Here is a 22945-nt window from a genome sequence, read left to right on the forward strand (position 1 = left end):
TTTTCCAGTAGCTTTGAACCGTTCATTAAATAACCAATGCTTTTTGCCTGACCGAGCAAGACACTGAACTAAACAGAAACCCTGATGAGAAGCAGCGCAAAGCTGCACCGAGAGCCCCGACGCGCTCCGCGGCGCTCAGAAGCACCGCGAGCGCTCGTTCCGCGCAAGCGTTGCCACCAGGCGCTTTCCAAGAACGCGTCGGGCTAGACAGGAGGTACGTCAAAAACGGGCCAGGCTTTTAGAAAGCTTTTCTTTTATGTTCTTCCCTCAATGTTTGAAAAATGCATGAGGAAGAGAGGAGGAGTCTCAAACTTTTCACCTCGCTCTGTTTCTGTGGACGGGCATACTGACTTCAGGAATTTCAGTTTTTTCCCTTGAGCCACAGCGCAATTAACCTTGGGCTTACGACTCAGTGAGCTGCCAGCAATTCCTGCACGTGTCTCGCTACCTTCCTAGGTAAAATACATTCCATGTTCTTAAATGGTGTTGTATTAACAACAGTGGAAACCAAAGCCTGGCCCTAATCGGACAAATTATTACAGTAAATATTTAGGACTGGGCACCGTTTCTGTTGCAAACATCGAGTTTGTGCATCAGCTTAAACCAAAAAAGAGCCATACAGCCGCCCAGAGCCGTCTTTGACTGCCTACTTCTGCCAAGGGGAGTTTCAATCACTCCACCAAAGACAGACTTAACAAGGGTAATGGTTTTATTAGTGCTTCCTGGCTAAAACCGATCTGCAAAAATATCTGTCATGTTATTTTGACTGAAAGATAAAACGATATTAAAAAAAAAAGCTTTACAGTGATATACCACAAGACCACATCCTGGTAATAAATTATTCCAAGTCATAGCTACATCAAAGACTATTCTTGACTCACTGGGCCGCACAGCTATTTGCACAGCTAAAGAACAGCATCCTCTTACCATTTTAAATGTCCTTTAAAGCATTTTGATATAAAGAAAATATAAAATAAACCTCGATGATGTAAGAATATTTCTACTCCTAAGTTTTTATTTGTTGAAATGCATCAGTGCCTGCATGTAAGCATTATTAATATATTATTTATTATTGCAAAGCAGACTTCAGCCGTTCATTTAAAGGCCAATAAAATGCACCTAGGCAAATAAAAAGACCACAGACTCGTGTCATTTTCTTAAATAATTAAGGCCTTCGGGAAAACAAATTAATACCCAAATAACTGTCGTTCCTGAACTGTTTCTTAGCCAAGGTAACTTAGTGACTCAGCTCCCAGACTGGCAATTAGAAACTGGAAAATCCTTGATTGATACAATAACAGTACTTAAATTAACGAAGCACACAACGCCTATAATCAAGGAGGAAAACCTAGAAAGGATCTAGGTAGCATGTTATTACACCACAAAAGAGCTGATTTGTCTTGATTCCTGTCCAGCGTCAGCGTGTTTCCTAAGCGCGCCTCATCTGTGTCGGGACGTCCATCTCTCTGTGCGTACGGCCCTTCCCACGAACACGTCGGCTCTGTTCCTCATAAACCTCGGCGGGTTTGCAAGGGGAGGGGCGGTGAAGCCTGCAGAATTTTTCAGCTCTCTCCCCCCAGCAGTTGCTGTGACTATTACACGGCAAGGCAGTTTGCCGACCAGAATTTCAGAACAGCTCAGGTCTTGGGTAGGCAGAAAAGAAACTGATGGATTTATATGTCAAAATGAGATTTTTTTGAAACCGTCCCTGGTTTATCAGTGATTGGTGCTTCAAATTCTGCTCTTGAATGTATTTTAGAGCTTCAGTACATCCCCAAATCTATGGAAACTTACAGTATTTTCAGCTACCGGGAGACCCATTTCTGATGTGCTTTAAAGCACGCGTGGGGACCCACCACGGAGCGCCTGCCCCAGGGCAGGGGACCTTCTGTGTCTGGGGGCTGGAGGCTCCCGCTGGGACTTCGCAGGGTTTGTTGCAACTGGCCTTTTGCCAGCTTCCCATGCGGAAAGCCAGACTAACTGCAAGATTTATCACCAGGCGCTGGCACTTCATATTTCTCCATCCCTTGCAGGAGCATCACCCTTCAAAAGCCTATTTCCAACTTAAGCTGTCTGAGAAGAATGAAAAATCACTCATCTAAAAAGTGTAAGCAAGTTCAAAAAAAAGATACAGGAATCTGATTTAACTTAGAAGTTGCTAAAGGTATAAAATAGTGCAAGAAAACACAAGTATTTCTGTATTTAGGACAGGAGCTTAATGCATGGCCTTAAATGCCCATCTTTGGTAAACACAAGCAAGGGGTCTTTTCCAAAGCTTTATTTCTACATGGAATGCGTATTGTAGAGATAACCTAGGTACAGCTATGATGTCCTTTGCTCTAGCACCTGTCACAGATCCACTTTCTTGTCCTGCCAAGCTCTCCGGGGACACGTCTGCTCTCTGGAGTGGCAAATGGAAGGCGTCTGTCAGCGTGCCAGAGGTTGTCATTAAAAACAAAGGCAGAAATAACAGCAAAACAAAGCAGCACCTAGCGCTGGGGAGCCTCAGCCAGAGCGTCTCCGATTTAAGATGTCGCTGTTGTCGTACCAAAGGGATTAGATGAAGCACAGTGGCACGCTCCAGTTTTGCTAGCTTTATAAACTGTTGGATCGATTCCGGGTTTTTTTCAGTGCTCTGCCGTATTCACAGAGTAAATACAACGGCTCAAAAAATGCAAAACTTCATAAACTCTAGTAAACGCGTATCGTTCAAAGGATACAAAATCGTGCTTTTATCAAATCCGACACCTAAACCTTTGAAGTCAGATTTGCTTAGATCACGCCTACCAAAACCGTACGGGCACGCAACAAAATCACGGCGGCTATCTGATCCGCTTAGCTTGCTCTCTCTCCCGCGTTATTCTGCTACCAAAGGCCCGCTAGAAGAGCCCCCGCGCTCAGTGAGTTTGGCCACGTTGCCCCGGCCCCCTGCCTACGGGGCAGGCGTGCAACCGCGCACGACGGCGCGCGGGGCTGCCTCGAGCGAGCTCTCCTCCCTTCGGCGGGCTCGCACGGTTGCAGACCACAAGACACAACCCGAGCTCCCTGAAGCGCGTCCCAGCAGCTGGAGTCGGTAACGCGGTCGATACTGAGCGAACCGGTTTCTCTCCCCCGTCGGTACACGGTGTGCTTCCAGCTCACAGATCAGGAGCCGGCGCTTCACCTCTCGGGTCTCGGCGATCCAGCGGCAGAAGGAAGCTCGCATTGATTCCTCCTTTCTGCCCGGTGCGGGATCAAAGACGGTACCTGTTTATTCATGAGCAGAGTGTTTTAGGTAATACAGTGAAGCAAAGCAAAACAAAACTCAAAACCCGTAAAACGTCCTCTTTCCTCTTCCTCCCTTATACATGCTCATTTAGCAAAACTTCAGCCCCGGGAGATTTGAAATCCATTCCAGATATCCCCTAAGACTGCAGGTTTAAAAAAGGAGAGCTATGTCTACACTATTAGATATTATAATGCTGCTTGCTTTGTATTATTTTTGGCAGACCTTTGAGGTTTCTAGTCCAGTGATCAAAACTAGGAGCAGTGCATCCACGATACTTCTGCTGCAAACGCTAGAACAAGCTTCTGGTGGAAAAGAACCATCTTAAAGCAATTTCTGACGTTACCAGCTCTTTTCGCCGTTCCTCTTTTCATTTCGTAACGCGCACTGATGTACGGCGACAGGCAGTTAGAGCTGTAGGATCACAAGATCGTGAGACGGAAACATTCAAAGTCTATCCAGAGTATTTTCCACAAAGGACTTCTTGCTCTAAAATTCTGATTGAATTTTAAATTCTGAAGCAATTTAAATAGCCTGCTGAAATGCGAGCAGTGGCAAGAATATTGCTGCGTACGTAGGGAGAAACCCACCAGGCGTCTCCTCAGAGTCTAGACTCTAAACCAGGCTCTTGGCATGTTTTAGTGATAGATGGCGTTCAGCATTTTGCTAATGATATGGCCGATTGAAGTAAATAAAGACAGTTGTAACTGGTAGGGTTTTAATTTCTTGATTAATCAGAGGCATAAGTAGTTATGGTTTGCACACTGGCTTTATCCTTTTTTTCCCGGTACTATGAATAAGAAGGGTATCGGCATTAGAAACCAGTAACTTTCTGCAGCTTAGAAAGAGGTGAAACAGCTGATACGTTTGAGGAACCAGATGTTCTTGAAAGTACTTGTAAAATTGAGCTGAAGCCATCTGGTCCCAGTGCTTTGCCGCTTCGAAGACGTGCTCTTGCATCCTCCGTTTCCTCTCTTGATTCCCCTGCTTCTAAGTGAGCTTTCTATTCCTCGGAGGGTCGCAGGGTAGTGGGCTTCTCCCAGAAATTACACCCTGGTTCAACAGCGAAATTTCCCCTCCCAACGTAAAATAAAGTTTGAATAAACCTCAGGGTCCGCTCGGCACTTAAGTTGCAGGTGACACGTTGTGGCCGCGGCACTGGGAGCGCTTTTGCCTTGCGACGCGTTCGCCCTCCTCGGTGATAACTCACAAGTTACCACCCAGGGGGGAAGGTGCTCGGCGAGGGTGGATGCCAACCCATACGTCTGCCCTTTAGATGGGTTTGGAACAAAGCAGTTTTCATGCTGGACGTTCCCCGAACTCCTCCTGGAAGCGGCCTCCGCCCCCCAAGGGTATTACACGACGCCCGGTCACATCAGAGGGAGCAGCACTGCGCACGGGCTGTGCTTGGATCAGTGCTTTTTATTTCTGTTTTTCACAACTCAACAGGCTACGGAAAAGAAGCATGAGCCTAACCGTTCACAACAACGTTTTTCCAGAGGACAAACGTCAACCGTTCATCGTGACTGAACACGGAAAGCTCCCGGTTTGGATGCACGCAGACCTTCTACGCAGGGTTTCATGAAAACGCCCTTTAGAAGTTGGAGCCCGCGTCCCACCGCTCCTGGCAACGCTTTCCTCGCGGTCCTTTTCCAAAGCGCCTTCTCCGGCTCAGCTTCGAGTGGGCCAAACCGTTTCCGACACTCCTCCGGAGTCCACGTCGTGGCCTGGCGGGTTCTACTGTTGGCCAGCTTCTCCTATCGAAATTTTTCTGTGCCCACTTTCTACCTGAATTTCCAGTTACAGTTCATTCCCCCTGCCTGCGTTTTAACCTCCTGAATTTAGGCAAAGAAGTAACTGAAGCTTTAATACGGCGGTATTCACAGCCCTCTGCAGTGATTTATGCAAAACCGAAGACCTTCAAATTTAGATTATTTTCGAGTTGGAGAAGTTCTACCCAAGTGAAGCATTTTCTAATATTCCCTGCTGCCACCCCACGTGTGATCAGGAACCTACCAATATTCAGCACGTGGCCCACCACCGGGTGCTCCTGCAACGTGGAGGAAGAAAGCGCCTGGGCTAATCTGGGGGGAGCTCTAGAGCGAAAACAGCAACGTCGCAGCGAAACGACAAGCGCAGCCCCGCAGCGAAGCCCGGGTCATCGCTGACCGCTGGAGGCCCAGCAACGTGGGAGCAGACAGCAAGGAGGTTTGCGCCAGGCGGATTCGGCTAAAGGGAGAAATCACCCGAGGAGCCCAGGCGACGGTGTTTCCGATAACTCCCCGGCTGGCCCAGTAAGAACTGCAGATACCCTGCTAGTTTTGCTAACAACACTGTGCAGTTAACACGGGGCTAACCCAGTTTAAACGTATTAAGAGAGATGGGCTTGGACCTGATACCCCGTAGGGTCGAGGTCCCCACAAAGCGCAGCGTGCAGCACGAGGTCCAGCGCCCCACAGGCAAGGGAGATTTTTATCACCGGTACGTATTTACGTGCCCCTTTGACAAATGCTGCTGCATGCAGGGACTGCCAAAATTGCTATGCTAATTTTAGTTGCCCGTTACTGTTCTCTGCACTAACTAGTTTGGTCAGTGAGTTGTCTCCACCACAGGGGACTGAACTGCTGCAGGATGGAGATAAGTCTAGGAGCGATATTTTGATTTGGGATTAAATCACCAGCATTATCTGGCCTCGTTTCCCAACCCGCTAAGTGAAGATCCCTTGTTTTAGATCAGAAAATAATCCAGTTCGAGAGCTGCTATGGAGAGGAAACGATTTCATAGCCATGCCATGTGGAGACCACGAGACCTCTTCTGAGAGGACTGGAAACGTTCACGTCCGGCTCGGCTGGCTTTGCGACTGAAAGTCAGAAATCTGAACTCCTCTGGCAAAGAAACCTGTCTTAGATTACGTGAGGCATCGCATCTCAGCAAATGCAAGTATTGCCTTCTGCTCTGCCCTTAAAATTTGTTAAAATACTACGGAAGAAAACATTCCAAGCAGAGCCTGATTTTAAAGCGAAAAGCTGAAACAGGACAGCTCCCCCTTAGAAATGTCCCATGTCCTGCCACAAAGCCCATAAAAAAACTCTGTAAAGCTGGGTCCCGCCATCGATTAGGTTAAACGTTCTCCAGGGCCCGATGAAGAACAGCGGAATATGTTCTCAGGTGAGACTGAAAGACAATTTCTAAAATCGTTACTAGTTTTCAGAAAACGCCTTACAAAAAACTGCAGCATCGAAAATCCAAAACGAACAGGCTGTACGTTTCCATCGTGCCCGGAACTAATTCTAATTAAGATCTTGTCTCAAAATATGCCGCATCCAAAAAGAAAACACGTATTATCTTGGGAGGCTAAAAATACGCTTCCCTAGGCAATAGGAAGGTTGTGCTGTCAGAAAGCTCCCTCCTGCCTTGAACCCTCGACAAGGGAACGTGATGACGAGCGCGATGCTAGCGGCTACCGAAAAGCAGCAAAGATGACTCCAATAAGGCACGTGATAAAAGCATCAACTTCCTTCTGCACGTCACCAGAGCAGCTAGAAATGCCAAGAAGCATCCATCCAGTCGCCTTCGCGGCACGGGTCACGCAGGAGCTTGCCGCGGTCCGCATGACGAAGGATCCAAGTCCTGCGTGAAAAATTCTTGTTTTCTGCCTTTTCTCTCAAAGAGCATTTGTCTGCAGCTTTCAGCGTCTTTGGAAAGGTTAGCAAGCTCACTCTGAGGGAGTCCACGACACCAGTTAGAGATAACACGCAACAGTTCTACGCGGCAGAATTTCCCGTTTTTCGGGAGGCACGATTTTCAGGACGTTACTCTCTGCCTTCGTTACCCCCTAAGCGGACAGGGAAGCCAACCCAGCTGGCAAGACGCCCAAGAAAATCTCCTAACGTGATGATGTCTTCTCGGCCCTAATGACTTAGAGACGCTTGCTCTTGCAATCGCTAAATTCACCTCCGTTTCCACCGAGACAGCAAGAACTGCAGTTCCCGCGCTAGCCAGCACCTTGTACCCTAAACAGCCAATATCGAGGAAAGCCTGCGTGCAAATGCAGAAGCCGGAGCGATGCTGGCCTCAAGGGACGCAGCCTTCCCCGGAGCTCCAGAGGAGGGACCAGTCGCCCCAGCAGCGGGCACCAACAAGCGCGAAGGGTCGTCGTGGACCTGCTGAATTCCTTCCAGACCGAGCACGGCTTTCTTGCGACGCGTCCGCTCCTCGTAACCGTTTGCTCAGTCTTTGCAGCTCGAGCGTTTCACAGGCCACGAGCTGCACCAACCATTCGCGTCTCTGCTCACCAGGCACGCTGTCCAATGCTTCCACGTGCGCGCGATGGGTGGGCGGGGAGGGGGACAAAAACCGCCTCCCGTTCTTCAGGAAGCCCTTAGATATCTGTATTTATCGCTAGCCACTAATTATTTATTGCTTCCAGTTCGGAGCTGCTCGTCACAGTGGCTCCGGGGAAGAGCTTTCATCTTTGGTGCTGCGCGCTCCTCCGAGGGACCTCGCTTTCTCCAGGTCCCAGAGAAGCTGCTTTATGCACACCCGCGTTGTTCAGGGAAGGGAACTGCGACTGCTTCTAATATAACATTCATGCTATAAAGTTTTGATAAAAGCAAACTGCCATTACAGGCAAATACACTTTTTTTTTTTTTTTTTTTTTAATATGTTGATTACTTGGCTGTGTGCACAGCCTATGAAAAAAGTCACTGCGAGATATTTTGGAAATCATACAGAATTTTATATTTGGAAATCATACAGATACCTACTCTCAGGAAATGGGTGATCAAGTTGTAACAACCAAAGGAGAAAGAGCAGCCACTGTCTTCCAGAAAAAGTTACCACAAAGCAGCGTATGAGACGCTTACTTCCCAATACTGAAAACGAGAATTAAGGCACTTCTTGCACCTTCACTTACATCCTCTAACATCCTCTCCCAAATAGATACGCAGCATTTCGCACAGTTTTTTCTCAAAGGCTGATTCCCAGCTCAAAGCAGGCTGCAATCCTGTGTATGCAAACATTCAGTTTCTGAGCGTGTTCTTACAAGTAGTGACGGAAATGCCGGATTATTTACTGTAGCAGGAGATAACAAAAACACACAGGAAAATATCCATTTTATAAAGCCGGATTTAAATTACGGCTATTGTGTTTTATGGTGTTACCATTCCTTTTCGCCTTTAACAGTTCTTTTACTCAGCTGAAGGGTTTGAGCTCTTTGGTTGTTTTAAAAAATGAACAACGATTCATATTTTTCAGTATCCCACTTAAATGATTCAGTCCAAAAAAACACACCCCCCCTTGGGAATTTCAAACCTTCTTTAATAGAAGACAATATTCTGCAGCTACCCTAAGGGCTAGAGTTTGAAATTAATGTTTGTGTCTTTTTTTCCCCTAGTTTTCACAGAAGAAACGAACCAATGCTCCTAACAGTGTAAATCCAAAATGGTTTTATTATTTCCAGGCCTATAAGAGAAAAAGAGAAAAAAAAGAGTCCTACATTACTCTTCGAAGACCTACTGTTAAGTGTGCAAACGCTGGGTTTAACGCGCAACGCAATGCGGAATAGAGGCGCCACTTTCAGACGGCAGAGCGGGAACGTTTGCCCACGGCACAACGAACCGCTCACGTACACGCCGGCTATTTACAGCCCGGTTGACGTGCCCACCTGTAAGCCAACCCTACGCAACGGTCTGACCGGTTTTGACTCGGCTGCTCTTCACCAGAACTCCTCCTGTTGCTTTCTCAGAAAATCAAAAATATTCCAAAACAGAACAAAAACAAAAAAAAAAAGAAGAAAAAGAAAGGAAAGATGCATTACCCAGGCTCGCCGCCGAGCCCAACGCGGGGGCGCCCGGAGGGAGAGGCAGGAGGGAAGGGGCCCGCACGCAACGGCAACACCGGGACTGACCCTCTCCGGGGGAACACCGCGCCCCGGGGGCGAGAGAAGCCCGCGCAGCGACGAGCCCCCGACGTTTCAGGACGTACGGCTCGATGCGAGGCAGGAAGCAGGCTTCCAGCGCGGCTCCTTCTCAGCGGCGGCGCCGAGCCCGCTCCCAGGCGCCGTCCCAGGGGCCAGACGCTGGCGGCGACGCAGCCCCCCGCTCCCGCGAAGCCAGGCTGCGTCAAGGAGCGCCGGACTCGGACCCGCACGGAGCGGAAGCTCCCTCTGAAAACAGGAGGTCGGCGCGTTGGGCGCCTCGGAAAGCCAAGCTAGTCTTCACCAAGAAGGTCCTCCAGCAGTTCCTCCCAAACCCAGAGATAACCACGCGCTGCCGCCTTCCCGTTGATCGCACCCCATCTGTCTAAAACGCGTTCTGGGCTTCCACGGGGCGAGATTCGCGCCGGGGAAACAGGCAGATGGTAGAGGGGGACAGAAAGGGCTCCCGTTCTTCCTCCCCTCGCTGAACTGCACTGCAACGGAGTTGGCAAGGAAGCCCTTGGGGGGTCCGAGCTGACCCCCCGGAAAGCGCCGGCTCAGCTCCAAAAGCCCCCTAGCAGCTTTTCATCCTTCCCGCAAACGGAGCTGCGTTGCAGGCTGAAAAACGCTACGCAAAGAGCTGTTACTAGCACGCTTTTGCTGGACCAGATAACCACAGAAGAAGCAACCTGCACGTTAGTAAGACCTTTCCTTACCTATACCTGCGGGTGAAACGGAGGCTTTTAAAGAAAAACCAATTTCACAAAAAACAGTGATCACAACTCCTATAAAACCCCCCCAAAGCTGATAGCCACTGCCACCTCTTCCCTCGCTCGAGAGACCACAGCTACCTTCTCTGCTGCTACGCAGAGCTTCTCCTCCGGCCTGCTGCGTTTCCTCCCTTCCTGCTGAACGAGATAAGCCCAGGGAGCAACGCTACCCGCTAGCGGGGTTAGCAACGCCAAGCTAAACCCTTTAACAGAAGAGGCCCCCCAGCTCCCAAGAAGTGCTCAGAACTCAGGAGGGTTTTGTCGCGCCTCCTTTTGCCTTTTCCTTGAAGACAGACCCCCCTCGTCATCTCGTTTCTCGGCCGCTGGGACGGACGACGCTTGCTTTCTTCTGCGCCGCCTCCGTGATTTGCTTTTGTGACTGCTGCTAGCAATGAGGGGATAGCAGGATTAATGGATTTTTTTTTTTCCTGGCAAAAATAATTATGATCCTGTGTTTTTTCATCCTTTAGCTGCTATGAGTTGCACGAGTTCATTTGAATATACAGGGCTTAAGGATTTTTTTTTTCTCCAACAAAAACATAGATCCTAAGCTCCATGTACATAAGCAGTATTATTGTAAGCAAAGCAATGACAGACCCAGGCAAATCCAAATCCAAATTACTAGTGACCAGCAGAGGACCAGAGCTGGCCACAGTCACATCCTCAACGCTTTGTAGAGCTTTTGCTCTAGCTTTACAAATCCACCAGTAAAAAAACAGACAGTTTTGTGCCTGAGCTGAAAGAATGTATAATTAGGACGGGGGAAAAAACAGAAAAAGCGGTGAAAGAAGCTACCTCCGTCTTTTCCTAACTTTGCTCCGTTTGGCCACAGGGAGGGCTGCTGGAGGTGTAGGAGACCAGCAGGAGGGCTTGGGCAGGTGCCACCACCGGCTCGACAGAACAGTACTTTTTGCACATCAATAACTAGAAAACGTTGGCCCTTTGCACGTAAAGCCCAAAGTTTTCTGAGCCGATCGCTTACATCCAACCGCAGCCTCAGAAACGAAGATCGTTAATACATTTCAAGACCTGCTAACTACCTCTCTGTGCATATCCAAATGGAGCTTGAAAACATAAAAGCCTCCGTGGCAGAGACATGATTACCGAAGACGGCGACTCCTAGGCCAGGACGTGCCCGCTGCGAGACCAGACTGGCAGATCAAGCCGGACCTTTCTAGCCCTTTCCTTTGACGCAATGCTCAAGCGGGAAGAGTTTCAGAGGTGTCCACCACTCTCTACTGCATACAGATAAAACCACAAATAGAGGTTCCAAGTGCCTGTGCTCTTTCTCAAACAGAAGATACCTAATTAGATGCAACGATACCCGAAAAAAAATATTCCCAGCACAGGCTCAGCTTTAAACTCTTCCTCTTGGCTGGAAAGTCCACCTTCACGAGGGGGAACCGGTTTCCCCCTGCAGTGGTTCACCACGGTCTAGGTCTAATCCGGCTGGTTCTTCCCTACGCACATCTGTCGTTTCGGGCTCTTCGTCCTCAGCAAAGCCACTTTGGATTTTGCGGTGTTCTGGTGCGATCTACCGGCCTGCTAGGCACTGGAAAGGCTGGGAAATGTAATTGTCAGCAGGCCTCTTCCACCTACTCTAGACTGGGAGAAAAAGCTTCTCTTCCCCCCACCTTTGTTTTGCATCTAATCAAAGGCACTAGAGAGAAGCAAAAGAAATTAGAAAGCTCTTTCCCTTGGCATTTTTCTCCAATACTTCCATGCTTTTGTTTTTCAGCTGTTTAGCTCTGTTCTCACTTTCAATGGCTTATGAAGCTTTGACCAGCGTGGGAATTACGCTGAACACTTTAAAGCGGTGTCATCCATAAAATATTATGTTGATATTTTTTAAACGCTAGGAATAAATATTGTTTGCACATCTCAGGACAAAAAGAAAAAAAAAATCAGTTACCAATGCGTTTCGTTAATTGTCGAGCCACACGTTTCAGCTGCACAGGGGGCTCTTTTGCTTACGCAGCTCAAACCACAGCCCAAAGCTGTGCCCCGCGGGCGCTGCCGAGTTGGCCCTTTGCTGCGCGCACACAACGATCGGACTGGAAGCCTTTTCTTGCGTTTCCTTTGAGGTTTCGTTCGGCGAGGGAAGGTCTTGAGAGGCAGCCAGGCTTTGGCGAAACACGGCACCGGGCTTTGCGAGAGCCTGCTAGAGCCTGAAAGATCTGCCGTGACCTCGCAACGCGTGGGAGGATTTTTTTTCTGTCCTTCAGAGGTGAAGGCTCTGCTTCTCTGCACGGCCAGCTTGGAAAAGTTTGCTTTCTTCCTCCACGCACCCAGATGCAACGGTCGCTTAGACTCCACAATAAACTACGCTCTGCACACGCGGGCAACGAGCTTCCAGCCGTCGGCAGAGCCCAGAGGACAGCTCCCCAGGCCCCCCGAGCCTTGGCGGGGTGAACGGCAGCAACACGAAAAAACCCCGTCCTCCCCCATAGTCATTTCGGTCCAACTCTTCTCCCCGTCCGTAGAAGCAGCTGCCCCTTGGGTCTCTTCCCCCTTGCTTCCCCTTGGCTGTTGTGGCTTACGGCACGGCGCTCGCTAGAACAGACAAGATTAACAGGGCTTTCCCACCAGAGTCACCTCTGGAGATCATCTAGTCCAACCTCCCAAACATTTCCTGGTGCTGGTTCCACTGGGGCTTGAACCCAGGACCTTCAGCGTGTAAAGCAGGTGTGATAACCGGTACACTAAAAACCTGCGCCCACCAAATCTAAGCAAGAATATTCAGATGCTTTAGCAGCTGCCTGGGCTTCTTAAGAAGTCAGCAATCCTTTAATCTCCAGACGCTTTTTTTTTTTTCATAAAAGATTCACAAGCAAAACAAATGCAATATGGATCAAAAATTCAATCAGAATGCTTAAAACACAATTACATTCATCAGAGTGTTCTGTTAGGCTGAGTATTAAATCTGGGTTTTATTCAATATCCTCCTCTTATTATAAAGCAATATTTTTCCATCCTGTAAATCATCTGATCCCTAGGCTAAAGTCCTCTTTGCCCATAACATGCACAAAAAATAGTGGAAAAAAAAAATCCGAATTCTGGAAATGAAAAACTGGAATTTTCTGGGGAAAAGCGGCCAGTTCCTGGCCAGTTCCCCCTCCCGGCTGCCAGGAGGGGACGCGCTAGCCGGCACGGGACAGAGCTGCCTCGGAGCGCTGGAAGATCTAGGCTTTCTCATGAAAAGCTCTGCAGAGAAAGATGAGAGCGTTTAGCACAACGGAATTGTGAATCTTATTTTCAAACGAGCAATAAACTATAAAAAGGTGTCAACGCATCCAGATGGAACAATTTGTGCGTTGCTTCCAGTTAAAGAAACTGCTGCTGTTCTGTGACTCTCCTCTGGGGTTTTTTTTTTTGTTTTGTTGTTGTTTTTCATTTGTTTCTTCCAGAAGATGCAAAGGCACCAAATTAGAAAAAGAACTCAGGTGCTCAAGCAAATAGCTCTGCAAGGAGCATCGTAAAGATGATTTTCCTCTCTTCGTAGCAGAGCTCAAACACAGAAAAGACGGAGGATGTTTCTTCTCTAATGCAAATATTAGTGACCAGCAACAACGCAAGAGAAACGCAGCAAATAATAACGAACGTCAACTACAAATAGATTAAAATATATATATATAAAGTATTATATATATGTACGTAAAAGTTGTTAAATACGGATGGAGCTCTTTGATAGACTGGTTGCTAGTAGGCCTAAAATGATCTCAGCTGAAACCAGTAGCTTGGAGAATCTGACCTCCTCAGGAGAAAGGAGTTTAGCTTCTTTCCCAGTTGCTAGGTTATTACCGTCACACTTGTGGAAGGCTACGGTCGATTCTAGACACAGCAAAAAATACTTCAAAAAAGTTGCCTTGCAAATATATAGCATTTTTAATTAAAAGTTTTAAACACCGCATGTATTCTACCGACGACCGTTGCAGATTTTTGGAAACTACGTGGAAACCAGGCTGTCAGAAACACGAACGCCTCGTTAGGGCCCTTCCGCTGGGGACCCGCGTGGGGACCGCAGCGCCGCTACGGCTCGCTGCAGCAGCTACGGCTCTTCGCGGACATCTTGACAGTCTTTCCTGAGAATTGCTTTGGGTAAAAAGAAAAAAAAAAAAAAAAAAAAAAAGAAAAAAAAACAGATGTCTTCATTGAATTGTTGATCTTTTGATAATAAAGCAAGTGATTTCTGGAACAGCCTCGGGGAAATTCATGTTATTTTTTAAGCAATAAAGCAATTAGTACCGCAGTTTTAAAGGTTAACAGACAGAATAATCCCAGCCAATAATAACAGAAAAAGATGAAGTGATTACAAAAATCAATTCATTGCTACGCCGCGGTGATGTTTATTATCAAAAGAAAAAAAAAAAAAAAAAAAGAAAAAAGGGCTGGAAAGCAGCTGCTGCGTGCAAAGCCCCGGCCGGCTCCTCCGCGTGCAGCCCCGCAGAAACCGAGCAGGACGTATCTTTATTTAAGGAAAAGGGGAGCGCGCTGGAGCCGCAGCACAGGCCCTGGCCATCCTCTTCCTTGACGGAGGACATACGCTTGCATAGGACCAAGTGCCAAAACAAAGAGGGTTTTTTTTCCATTTCCAGGGTTTGTTTTTTACAGGGATAGGACTGCTATCAGCGCTTCACACGGCGGAAAGAGGAAGGAAAGTAAAAGGGAGGCAGAGAGAGCAAAAAGCGCCACAGATAAACCGTGCCTATAGATAGAGCCTGGTATTCTTTGCAGGATTGGAAAAATAATACTGTGGTTTCCAGTATGGAAATGGAGACAAGAATCTCCCCCGGGGAGAAACTGCGTTTAGCAAATTCGGTACGAAAAGCCACGCCGAGCGCTGGTCCGCCGCTTTTCTTCTTAATACCTAACGAGCAAAGGTGTTAAAAATTAAAGCACAATAGGAATAGTGCAACATTTCTAAGCTATCTTCCTTGCCAACTGTCAAGCTTGCAATATTTTCAAACTACTCGCAGGTGAATTACTAATTCATCGCCACATCCCTCTTCCCGTCGTACGACAAAACGATAGGACACGACGCAGTACGTCGAGCCCCCGCCAGGAGTTTGTGCGTTTGTGCTGAACCATAGACCGGTTGTTAGCGAGTGCCAAAAGGGTTCCGGCAGCTTTCCTAAGGATTTGTCAAAAATAAATAAATAATTAAAATTAAAAAAAATAAAATAATAATAATAAAAAGAGATTTATTGCAGGGGACCAAAGCATCCTCCCCCCCCCAGCGTCTCCACGACTTGACGAGCACCGCGCTTTTTCCTCGATTACCCAAATTACCTTCTGATGGGCTGGCAGGTTGCTGATGGCTTGGCAGCTACCGCGCGCAAGGCTCCCCCCTCCTGTTTCACGTCTCCCCCGGGACCACAGGGGACGGCTCTGATTTACAGCCGGTCCGAGGCAGATCGGAATCAAGCCCATTAAATCTCGAGCCGGGGAATTAAGCCGGCGTCCTCCTCGAGAGAAATATCCAAGCTCATCGCTTTTTGTTTCCTACCTTTTGCACAAAACTAATGGAATCGGTTTATTTGCGTCAAATTTCAGATTAAAAAAGATCGCTCCTTTTGCGCGTTGAGAGAGCAAAAGTAGAACGAAGTCACCCCGGTTGTTGTCATCCGTGGGTTTTACACTGTCCTACCCGCCTAGGATAAATAATTAACTAGCTCTTCTATTCTGTAAGCTCTTCATACAACTTAGTCTGCAATTTTCTGCTTTTCTGCCCCCTTGCTGGTACAATTAAAGCTTGCGGACAGGAAATATCGGAAATTCTTATTTTCTCAGTGGAAACCTCTGGTGCTTTGGACCGCACCGAAGCCGCGGCTCTTGCGGATGACGGAAGGGTCAAGGGTGGGACACGGGAGCCTCGTGATTTTTAAGCGTGCTAAGGTAATTCAGGACGGACCGGCACCGCCGCAGACCCGGCCGCGGGTGTCACCCCGAGGGTAACCGAGGCGGGTCCGTGCCCGGCTTGCTCTCCGCTCGGCTCTCGCAGGATCGAGCGCAGCAGCGTGCACGAACGCGGGCGGTTTATCGGGCGCTTTGGCCAACCGGACGCCCAACGAGGCACGTACCAGCACCCAGCGCTGCCCCGGCGGGTGCTGCCGACCCGGCGGGAGCTCAGCGCGACCGCCGGGAAGCGAACGCCTCTCCCGCTCTCCCTCCGCTCTCCACGGGCGTTTTGGTACGGGTCAGATCCTCAGCAGACATAAATACGCACGACTCCATTAGAATCGGTGAACCATGACAATTTACACCAGGTGACTATCTAGCCCTACACTTTTGATGGCTTTCTAGTTTCAGATGGGCTGGAAAATTAAGATTTCTCACTTCTAAGTGCATTCCCGAACCTCTCTTCTTCCTAATGCGTTTGCCCTCTTCTCCCTTCCCTTTTAACCTACAATTTTTCAGGTCGTTTAGCTCAGAACGCAAACATAGATGAGTTATTAGGAGTTGAACGCTGCCAACTGTGCGTGTAATCTGACTGTTTCACAGCGAGTAATAAGCATATCCGCATTAACAGATATAAGGAACCAGAGTTCAGAAAGACATGATATAATTGCAGAGGCCTAAGCAATCTAGCAAGTAAATAGGCTTTTGCCTGACAACTTCTAGCCACTTTTTCAAGAACTTTCAAGTTGAGGATAAAAGTTGAGAGCAGCAGAAAGGGCCAGATCAGTGGAATTAACTATAATTTCCTATACTGCCACCACATCATCAGGACGAAAAGAGAAGATCACCTAAAGGGGAAAGGGTAATAACGAGCCTTCAACACGTCATATACAAAATACTGCAAAAATGTTGAGGCCTGGAAAAGGGCTAGGCTAAAAGGAAAAGGGTGAGGGTTGCACAGGAGTGGAGAAAATAAGAGCTGACCCCTAAAGAAAAAAGAAAGAAAGAAAGAAAAAAAAGCGTCATTTATTTTAGATGAGCTGATCCTCCAGGCTCAGAATTTAACTTGTTCTTACTGCTGTTTTATTACTTTCCCCATCTTGCCGTGACAAGCCTAATGATTTTTGCAAAAACGTACGGTGACAAATCTGCCCCTGCAGGTGGTTTCACACACGCTACGTTCCTAACGGACTTTGAGCCCGCTCCTCGTTTTAGGTTTTGGGGTTTTTTTTTTTTCTCTCCCTGTGCTGTACGTCCGCATGGTTATTCTTCCTTTCTTCCAGAGAAATATTAAAGGCGAGAAAGTGAACGTCTTGCAAAAGCCTTGTTCGGTAGGACCCAATCTGCCCGACACCATCGCTCGGCCTGCGGAGCTTCGTCCCCGAAGCTCTCCCCGACGGTGCCGCCGGCAGACCTGCCCTGAGCACTGACCACGCGAAGCCAAGGGCGGTCTGCCCACCTTCCCGGAAAACGAGGCTTCGTTACTCCGAATCGTATTCCTTAATCTAATTATTACTGAGATCTACGGATGGGAGTAACAACAGCTGTTGCGCAGAGGCTGGGAAAAGAAAAGGTGGGGGGGGAGGGCGAGATGGACTTTATAAACACTTATAACTTCTAAAGATTATTCCTTTTGAAGCTAGACATACATTTTAATCAGCTACTTTAATCATTATTCATGCATGAATTATTAATCAGTCCCCTTGACTAAAAATATCGTTTCCAGCTTGCTGCAAAAATACACGCGCAAACATGAAAAAATAATACAAGAAAAGGAAGATATTCCACATCATTAGCACCGGAGCAGCGGCTTGGTGTTTGATCTTAGTTTAATTATGAACGCCCGCTTTGAAAGAACGTTTCCACGCCACCAAGTCAATAACGCCGGCGCGCGCGCGCGCGCTCTTGGGCGCAACGTACAGAAGAGGCGGCGCGGTCGACGGCAGGTTCTGCGGCAGCTTCACCCACCGACCGGTCCGAGCAGCGCACGCGCCTAAGCCCCCGCACAAGTGCCTGCCCCGGCGAAGGGGACCGCCGGCCCCTTTGAAAAGGAGCAGTTCTGCAGCGTTACGTCGTCGCGACACCGGCGAACGAACCGGCGCTAGCTAAGGAAATCGCGTCCAAGACGCAGCTTGCGCCTCAAGTCACCCGGAGAGTGAAAAGTCAAAGATTAACCCAGGATAAACGCGGCTCTGAGCGGGACGCCGAACGGCCGCCCGTCCGCGGCGCCGGCGCCGCGGCACCTCCTGGGGCTCCGGCTCGGCCGCTCGCTCTTTACGCCGGCTTCCGAGGACTTGCAAAAGGTGCAAAATGCCGCAGCAGCAGACGGAGAAGGCAGAGCCCCGAAACGCACAGGCAAGGAGAAAATATCGTGATGTAAATGGATGTTCGCTTCGCCGTACAGTTGCTACTGAGCCCCCCAAAGGAACTCCAGACATTCAGGGAAGATGCTGAACTTGGGCGCTTCTGGCTTCTCGGGACCAGGATGGGTTCCTCTGTTGGCTTTTCCCTCGGACCTCCAAGGAGGTATTGCTGGCTTAGCTTTGATCGTGGCTGGTGTGCTCTTTGAGGTCCGTTTTCAGCAAAATGGGTTGGTACATCTTGCTCCGTCGCTCACCCAGAAAAATCCCCCCGGGACGCCGGGCTCGGCACGCTCGGGGCACCTACGCGCCGTGCTGACTCACCTGCTCATAAAGCACAGCGAGCGCGGAGCGCATTCAGGTCAGGTTTTTCCAAGCTGGCATCATACGCAACACTTTTGGTTGTTATTAATATTTCATTAATTTCCCAGCTACCGCAGTTTTCCCTTGAGAGATCATTAATAAAATACCACCCAAATCAGCAAGAAAACAGTCAAAGTGACCAAACTACAAAACAAGTTTAATCACCTTGGTGCTATACCTTCACAAGCACTGGCTTTAATTTAAAGAATTGTGTAAACCAAGGTTTGATGATTAGGAGAGGTCTTCGGTTTCCCACGGCATGCACGCACACACACACACACACACACACACACACACACACACACACACACACAGTGGCAGTATTAAGCACAACGTCTAATCTGCAGGAGATGCATGCTCCTTCTGGCAGGCTTTCCTGGTTTCGATCCCTTCTAGAGGTACCATCGTCATCTTCAGTCAGCTTTGAACCACAGCACGTGTGTGAACAATATTTATGAAGCCAACCAAGTTCTTCACGTGATCGAAAGCGAGCAGGTACTGAGACGCTTCAGCGCTCTTCCATCTCTTTCCTTGCAGATGATCTTCCCAAATTTCCTCCCCATTTCTTCCACCTCCGCATGCCAAAACACGCCGTACTCAACCGCGTAGGACAGAAGACAGACAAGTGACTCCCCAGCGCACCTGTGCTGCTTGCATTTAAAAACAAATTCAGATCTCATTGATTTCAAATCACATCTACTGATCACTACAGAAAAGACGACAGCACTTTTTTCTCTTAAGATGCATTAAGTCCTGGCGTCCAGATTAACTAGGTACGTACTGCATCCCTGCCCTTTTCTTCAGAAAGGGCCGCGGGATGATGCCCTTCCTCTCTGAGGAGGAGCCTGCGGGAAGGGAGGAAACCAAACGGAAAGAAAGCAAGCAAGGGGAAGGCATTTCACACTTTTGCACCGATTTCTTTTAATTGGGCCGTTTTAAAGACGTAACACACAAACCACACACGCGGCACATGCGTGCGCACGGGTGTTTATACGTGAAATTCATTTTACAGATAATTTCTTTGAAACCCCAGCAGAAGTAAGCGTAAAACGTTGAGATAAATTCACGCGTACGCACAGGTCACCCTGCTTTAAAATTTCTTTGCCATTGGAAGTGTTCTCAGCTTCACCGGGAAGTGATTTCCCACGCAGTAGGCGCTACCAAAAGTTACTCTTTTCAAGTCCAACAAAGGCAAAAAGCAGCCGATTTGTTACACAGGGAAGAAGCCGAAAAGTAAGCGTTTCTTCTGCCAAGACAGAGAGAAAGTCAATATGCGATTCTTTGATGCCTCAGCCGAAAAACCTGGATCTTTAGCGACAGAACGGTGGAACCATTTTGAAAACGTACAGATTTTTTTTAAAAAAGAGGCAGCCAGAACATAGAACGGCAAGAGACTGACAGGCGAAACGCAGAAATAATCGTTGCCATCTCCTTTAACGCCTAGCGTGACTTCGATCTTCTTCGCTAACTCTCGTGACGCAAGGCAAAATCACCTCCGAAGCAAATTTGCATTCATTTGTCGAGTTAGACCCCAAAGAACAAAAAAAAAATTTTTTTTTAAAGGAGACAGTGGACAAAACGGTACTAACCAAGTGGGAAAGAGATCCCAGCAAGTAATTCTCGTTACCCTTCTCACCAAGTTACGTGGACCTCAGCTTAACCAAAAGAGACGCTGCAGAACTGCTCGTAGGGGCAGGCTCTTCACCGTACCTTGCGGCACTCACTGGGGCCAGATTATGTAAACCCTCTCTGTTCCCAGCTGCTACTTCGCAATTAGGGAGCTAATGAGACATTAATTCTTTCCCTAACGTTGCTGCTGTGGTCTGAAGGGTGATAGCTAAGGGACTGACCCATATGACCAAGGCTGCAGAGGGAGATGATTACCGAGCGAGACTCATTAGGACAGAAAGGAGTTGAGGGGTCGTAAAAAAAAAAAAAAAATCACAAATGGAAAATAAAAATGTTCTTCTAACATATAATTTGGTCTCAGAGGAATTGCTGTGCCTGAAAGTTACAAACACAGCAAAACGTCGCTTTCTTTTCCCCATGGCAATCACCGCGCAGATGTTGACTTCTATGCTGGAGAGAATAGTTTAGGCTTCTTCTGGAGTCAAGAGAGCAAAAATGACCTGACCTGCTTCAGATACGTCCTTCGGGATGCTAGGAGGACACAAGGCCTCCTTCTCCCATCTGGCTATAAAAAGGTTTAGGTAACTACCTCCGAGATAGATGCAAACGGTTGGAAGGTCAATCTTATGCTAGCTGACCCAGCATCCATGCGCAACCGTACTAAGAGTGGGATTTTCAAAACTGCTCAAGAGGCATCTAGTGAAATTTCCACGAATGACTCCAGCAAAGCACAAGCATGCCAGTGTGGCATTTTAGAAAATCCTACTCTCTGTGCACAAACATTAATTTGTTTCATCCCGCTTTTACTACGTGACAAACCTTAAAACATTGCGTAGGAGATCCTAAAAAAAAAAAAAAATATATCAAACAGCAATTTATGCAGATTGCTACGTTAACGTTGGGAGCACTGAACTCTACAAAACACTCGGAGATCTTAGTGTCCTGTCCTGAGCTGGCTCTTGAAACACTCCTTGAAACACAGGCGCGAAGGACCTAGCACAGCCCAGAAGGGTATTGCAACAACCCTCAGCAGCGCGCGCAGGGAAGGAGGCAGGTTCGACACCTACCTCCAAAACGGCCCAAAGCAAAGCTTAATCACCAGGCGAGGCTACGCAGTCTGTAGACACCAGCGGATACAGTACTTCCCCTCGGCCTTCGTTTCCACAAAAGTCTAAATTCTGGTTAACGGTGGTTAAACGATAAACTCACCCGCTTATGACTACTCGGTCACGACTGTCTGGATAGAAAGGACCTTGAAGTATGTAAGAAGCACCCACATGTTTTGAAAATCTCAGTGAAGAACTGAGGTTTTATTAAGAAGCATATTAAAGCAGCTGGACATAGCGGAACAATTTTCCAGTCTTAATTAGAACGGAGAACAGTGACCTGCTTGCAATATAAAAAATATACACAGCAATAATTTACAAGACACATTAGCACACCATGGCCTATGTAAACTCCAGGTCGAGCTGACTGTGAACCACCAGTACAGTGCCTCTTGCTGATGCTCAGAATATGCTTTTAATATGCTAAATGTATCTTTAAAAGGATACTAAAAGCCTCGCATTTGCATATTCTGGATGATTTTTGAATATATGATCAGTGCAAGACAGGCAGAGATTCGCTGTCTTGGCCTAATTAAAAACAAATAGCGTAGCATATTGACCTAACTGAAAGTTTCTTCGTCTCGCCTTCTCCTGTTCTTTCTGTTATTTTGGCTGGAGCCACTGACGACAGTCACGCCGAACTCCCTTTACCAGCCAGCAACGCTGGAGAGGCAGTTCTTCATCTCAAACTATACTTCCATTTTGCTAAAAGTTGGCGTAAACGGAATATATAACGACTTCCAGTGGGATGACGTATTCAATCCACTCTTCTGATACCTTTTGCGCTCAGGAACTGAGCGGTCTTCTCCAGCCGAGGACCAATACTTGGTCTACCCCACCAGAGGTGTCAGAGATGATCTCCAAAGTGTCTACGCCCAAAGCCACCCACTGAAGCACCTGGGAACAGTTTCTCCAACCATCGCAAGCAAGAACTCTGATTTCTGCCTAAATTTTCGCTTCTCGCTGTGGACAGCTTACACGATTATTACAAAATGCCACTATGCAGGGGGAAGAGGAGCAGTAAAACCAAGCCCCTCATTTGCCTTGGTGGTACTCCCCTTCCAGTCTCTGCCTGCCCCTCTCCCCAAGCTGCTGTTCATTAAATTAGGAAATAGGAAAGGTGAGAACCATAAATCACTGTCTAATTTATAGCTTTCTATTAACGGCATCAGAATTTGTAACTACTTTTTTTCTAAGGCATCACGCACCTTCTCACTTACATCTTCACTTTGCACCCGTGGAGCGGGGATTTAAGTCTCTGCCCTCAACGGAAAACGTCTGAACATTAAGTCCAAGATAGGGCTCTGCGTTTTGGGGTTTTTCGAGCAGGGTCTCGATGCCAAGGCGCGTTATGATGTGGATGTCAGACGTAGATCCTGGTACCTTCCGTAGCTCTTTTTTAAAGCGTATTTAAACTCAAAAGTCAGGCTTTCCTCTTGCGTTAGCTAGCTAGCGACGTTATCAAACATTGGAGCCAACGCTGACAAGCGACATAACAGAAGAGCACGTTGTCACAATCTCATTATTAAATTACTGCCATAAACGTGCGTTAAATTACCCGAAAGCAAGCCATCAGATTTTGCTAAGTGATGCCCCTGCCTCCCTGCTAAGAACCGAGCTCTTCGAGTCAGCGGGCA

General features: G+C 47.9%; 1 protein-coding gene across 1 annotated transcript in view; it reads right to left on the reverse strand.

Moving 5' to 3' along the window:
- Positions 1-22945, reverse strand: part of ERBB4 (erb-b2 receptor tyrosine kinase 4) — a gene marked incomplete at its 5' end in the record, with an annotated part of 449003 nt that overhangs the window by 220474 nt on the left and 205584 nt on the right. The window lies entirely within an intron of this gene.

This window comes from Rhea pennata, chromosome 6, assembly GCF_028389875.1.
Source record: "Rhea pennata isolate bPtePen1 chromosome 6, bPtePen1.pri, whole genome shotgun sequence".
NCBI lineage: Eukaryota > Metazoa > Chordata > Aves > Rheiformes > Rheidae > Rhea > Rhea pennata.